This window comes from Myotis daubentonii, chromosome 1 (assembly GCF_963259705.1).
Source record: "Myotis daubentonii chromosome 1, mMyoDau2.1, whole genome shotgun sequence".
NCBI classification, from domain to species: domain Eukaryota; kingdom Metazoa; phylum Chordata; class Mammalia; order Chiroptera; family Vespertilionidae; genus Myotis; species Myotis daubentonii.
In genome coordinates, this window is record NC_081840.1 from 92,673,577 (window position 1) to 92,679,082 (window position 5,506).

Here is a 5,506-nt window from a genome sequence, read left to right on the forward strand (position 1 = left end):
GGGGGAGTCCCTCAGCCCAGCCTGTGCTTTATCACATTCTGGAAGCCCTGACATCAATTGCCCCAAAGAGGTAGGCCTTGCCCACCTGGACAGGGCTCTGTGATGGATCGCCCTCACAGAGGGAGGCCCTGCCCACCTGCCACAGCTCCACTGCAGAGTAGCCTGGGCCTCCCTCTTTGGGGTGATCTTGGAGGCCCCTGATTGATGGATTGCCCTGCCAGCCAGTGGCCTGGGCCTCCCCCTGCAGGGTAATCATGCAATCAATTGTGCCCCACAGAGGGAGGCCCCGCCCACCCACTGCAGCCCACGGTTGGTGGCCAGGGCCTCCTTCTTTGGGGCGATCATGGAGCCCACCAATTAATGACCCTACTGGCCGGTGGCCTGGGCCTCTGTCTGCAGGGCAATCATGGGGCGATGGCTGGGCCCTGACCAGTCGCATCCCACCCACCTTGGCTGGCCTGGCGCCAGTGGGTTTCATAGTGTGGTCATCCGGAAGGTCGTCCAGACAGTCGTTCTGCTGTTCAGTTGTACAGTCAATTTGCATATTATGCTTTTATTATTATAGATTGTTGACAGTATTACAGATGTCTCCCATCACCCCTCCTTTGCCCCTCTCCATCTAGCTTGCTCACTGTAATACTTGTTCACTTGTAGGAACAAGAGAAGTTGAAAGACTGATGTTCCTCAGAAAGATGAAGTAGAACTATATTTACCAGACCAAGACACTCAAAGCTACTACACTATAAAGAATCATACCAAACATAGAGGGATTCATTTAGTCTTTTGTACATCCAACATGAAGACATTGCATGTTGCCTGGTCTCTGACCTCAAGGATATCATCTCCATTGCAGGAGACACACAGGTAAACAAATACTTATACTGCAACGTGAAAAGTCAGTCATCAATATAATTCTCTTTATGCACAAAAATAGATCTAACATTGGCTCTTGGCTTTTGGGGGTAATCTCTAGACCTTTGGAATGTAATGCCTAATAGGAGTGTCTTTGTTTGCCTGCTGGCCTTGGGACAATCCAATAAGTAATAATGTGATTTAGGGTGGGCACTTAAGGTCCCACAGTATTAAGGTTGATTTTCTGAAGGGCTGAAGTCAACTATGCTTATGTGATGAAGCCCCAATTAAAATTCTGGACACCAAAATTACCTGGCTGGCAATATTCCATGTGAACTATCAGACATCAGTGCAAGGAAAGGAAAGCTGTCCATAACGCAGTGGGGAAAGGACAAAAACTTCGAATTTGACACTTTCCTTGAAATTTTCCCTGGGTAATTCTTCTCTGGGTCCATTTTACTCTGGTATATATCATAATGGTAATTATAACAGCTTTCAGTAAGTTATGTGAATCCTTCTAGTGGATTATCAAGACTGAGGATGGCTTTCTGAGCTCCCTGAATTTGTAATTGGTCTCCAAAGTGAAGGTGACCCTGTGGACCGGGTCCCCCTATCTTCAATGTCTTCTGAGACCTTCACCTGGCTCTGACTTTAACCTGGCTTTCTTTTGAGAACACTTCTTCCCTGGGAACCCTCTCCAATAGTGGCTGTTTCTCTCACACTTTCTTTTAACCTCTGGACCTAGAGTCGGAATTTATACCACTTGCCACATGTCAGCCAGTGAATCTAGTGACCTGATGTTGGGGCAAGGAAAGATATTATACTGGGAAAGCCAACAAGTCAAGAAGTTAGCTGACTAGCTTCCTAAAGAACCATTTAAGAAAACACAGAATTCAGCCTTCTTTTATATCAAGAGAATGGGGAAACAGGAAGGGTTCAAGGTTGATTGATGACTGCCATGCGGGTGCCTGCGGGGATCTGAGGGTGATTGCTTTGTTCTTATTCTGCTGACTGTAGTTCATGTGAGTTTGGTCACAAGGTTCCTACAAATCTTTGATAAACAATATACATTTCCCTAATCTCTAAGTCTAAGCTGAAGCTATTAACCTGAAGTCCTTGGAAGCAAACAGGCTTGAATAAGGGGGAGACAGCAAGGCCAGGCATTTCACTCTGTTGCAGGTGGTCTCATTCTCCTCTTTGCCATCTGAACCTTTTCCCCAGCTGCTTCAGGAAAACTTCCACTTCTGCATCTCATGCTGTCACTTACTACCACCCACTACCCTTCAATGTTGGAAACATCTACCTCCCTATGCTCCAGATCACCTCCTCTCACAGTTACCACCCGTGGCCTAAAGTTACTTATCACTTGAGCTCTCTTGGGAATGTGCAACTTTTGTTACAGAACTACCGTCCTGGACAAAATACAGACTCCAATAATCTGCAGTAATGCAGACCCTGTCCAACCCAGAGTCTCCTCACACCAAGTTGATCTTTCCATAGACCTAAGGCCTATTTTCTCTAATGTGATTTTTATTTAATTCTTTGAGGTCATTTGACCACGTCTCATATCAAAGGTTTGGTTTTATAAAACTCTGCTTTTCGTGTTGTTGTTGTTGTTTTGACCCTTCATTCATTTCATGAGACTTATCAGTGATCAAAGACCATTCCTGGGAAACTTAATGTTCTGTTCATTTTGTTGGTTGTACTGTGAATAGTTATTAAACCCTGCCATATGCTCAGGAGTGTGTTTTTTACTTGGGAATCAAAGATAAAAGACATCATCCTTGTCCTCAGTAAGATTACTGCCCAACTGGGGGCAGAAACTTAACTATACAGTGTAACACAATGTGATGCTTATCAGATTAAAGCTATTGGACCAGGAGGAGGGAGTACTGATGGAGCCTATTAGTGGTGGGGTAGTCAAAATCCTGCACCATGTTGGGCAATCAAAGCAGGATAAAGGAGTAGCTTCCAGCTTTAAGAGGACACTTAGTTCTACCAATTGGAGCACAGCCAAAAAAGGCCCTCAAGAATGGAGAGGGAATTAAGTCATGTCAGTCCAAAAACAAAAACAAACAAAAAAACAAAACAAAAAATGAAGGAGACTGAGTGGAAATGACTGCAAGGTTCTAGTGTGAGAAGTGCTGCCATTTAGGACAAATATGCTACTTGGTCCCATACTGCAAAATTGGGAAATTATCAGATGTAGCAGATTTCAAATCATCTGGAAAATTTTTGTCTCAATTGCTGTCCTAAAATGCAATGGCTGAAGAGACTCGGGTAGTTGGGATGCGAATTTCTAGGGATGTTGTAAAGAGGAACTAATAATCACTTAGTGATTGGACTAGATGGTTTTCAAAGCCTCTCCTCTTTCTGAGATCCTATATCCCGTCTCTCCTGGCTCCCTATCATCTGGTAGAACCCAGAAAATAAATGAGGATGGGGAATATTGCTCTGCAGAGGTGACACGCGGTCTTTCCTGCTTGTCTGTCCTCTGTGGCATTTATTCCCTAATCTACACAGAGCATATGCAATCAGCAAGTTTAAAATGTAGAGTTATTTTAGTGCAGTGGAAGAAAATGTCAGCAAAAGTAAGATAGAGTACGTAGGTTTTAAGTTCATCGTCAGACATTATTTAATTAGTGTGGCAGGAATTTAAAGAATTAAACAGCATCCTGCAGACAATCCCTTTTCACCATCTTTTATTCACTTGGCTCCTCTTCTGTATCACCGGGGGTCTGAGTGCTAACAACAGAATTTTCTCTGGTTAGTCTATGGAGAAAATGGATTTATTAAAAATAGTACAAGCAGCAAATTTAAAATGTAGAGTTATTTTGGTATAGTGGAAGAAAATGTAAAAAAAAAAAAAGAAAAGAAAAGAAAAGAAAACGACGTAAACAAAAGAATAAAAATATATTTTAAAAAAGAAAAATTGAAAAAACTCACCCTTTTTATATACCTTCCCAGAATATTCATACTTTATTATTAATTTCTCATGTTTCTTATACAAGTTATTACAAGTTGGTGACTTAAAACCACAAAAATTTATTCCTTGCAACTCTGGAGGCCAGAGACCAAAATTGAAGTGTTCTAGGGCCATGCTCCCTACTAAGCCTATAGCGGAGAATCCTTCTTTGCTTCTTCCTGCTTTTGGTGGTCCCTGGTGCTACCTGGCTCGTAGCAGCATTGCTCCAACCTCCACCTGCCTTCACAGGGCCTTTTTGCCTGTGTGTCTCTCTAAGTCCTCACTTCTTCTTATAAGGACACCAGTCATTGGATCTAGGACCCACTCTAAATGCAGGATGATTACATCTTGAGATCCTCAACTATTTACATCTGCAAAGACACTATTCCCAAATAAAGTCACATTCTGAGTTTCTGGGCTGGCATTAATTTTGCAGGGACGCTGTCCAACCCCACTCCTCTTGCCATAACTGAAACTGGGCTCCACACTGAGGACCCTGAATTTATCTCCTTTGTCCTAACCCCAGTGTGTCTTCAGTGGGTTCTTTTTTTTTTTTTTTTTTTCTGAAGGAATACTTTTTCTCAAACCATATTCTGTCTGTGGGCTTAGGCCTTACAGAACAAAATCCAGGAAGCTAGCCATATACCACACTGAAGTAAGAACCAAGTAGTTTGTGGTCTACAGTACTGGGGAAATAAAGAGGAAACATTAATTCAAATCTAAACTAAACAAACAAACACAGCACCTTAAAGGATATGCTTAGTTTGCTTATTATACTGTAGATGGAAAGGTTATATATATTGTAAGGGAAAGGTTATATATACTAGAAACCTGGAACACGAAATTCATGCATTGGGAGGAGGGGGTCCCCTCAGTCTGGCCTGTGCCCTCTTGCAGTCTGGGACTCCTTGGGGGATGTCCGCCCGCCTGCGAGAGTTGGACATCCCTCTCACAGTCTGGGACCCCTCTCTCCTTACCGCCCGCCTGCTCGCTGCTCCTTACTGCTCAGCTCTCTGCTCCTTAGTGCTGCTGGATGTGGGAGAGGCCATGAGCCCAGCTTCTGGCTGAGCAGCGCTCCCCCTGTGGGAGCACACTGACCACCAGGGGGCAGCTCCTGCATTTAGCATATCCCCTGGTGGTCATTGCACATCATAGTGACCGGTCGTTCTGGTCTTTTCACCCTAATGGTCACTTAGGCTTTTATTATATAGATTTGTTACCAGAGAGTAACCTGAGTCATAGGAGGATCCCCAATCCTTGGCTTTTGTCATGCTCATGAGAAAGAATTCAGGTGAGTGACAGAAAGCAGTGTGGAAGCAAAGCAAGGGAATTTAATAAGGAAGCAAAGCAAGCAAATTTAAGAATACACTTGGCATAAAGCACAAGTGAGAGCACCGCCTGGTGGGGGTTCAAGGATTTTATACTTTTCTCCCTATAGTTTTCAAGGTTCCCCTGCTGGATAGCTCAGGCAACAGACTAGATTTCAAGATTGCTCTTTTATATTATTGTGGCTTTTCATAGAATTTATGAGAATATCTGGAGATTTTTATCTTGGCAAGTTGCAAGACCGCTGACTTCTTCATTCAGTGGACAAGGTAAGCTCTCCTTTCTCCCAGTCCCTTCCCCTCTTCCTGCCCTAGCAGCTATCTGTATGTACTGCAGAACATACTAACTCAAGAGTATGTAAAA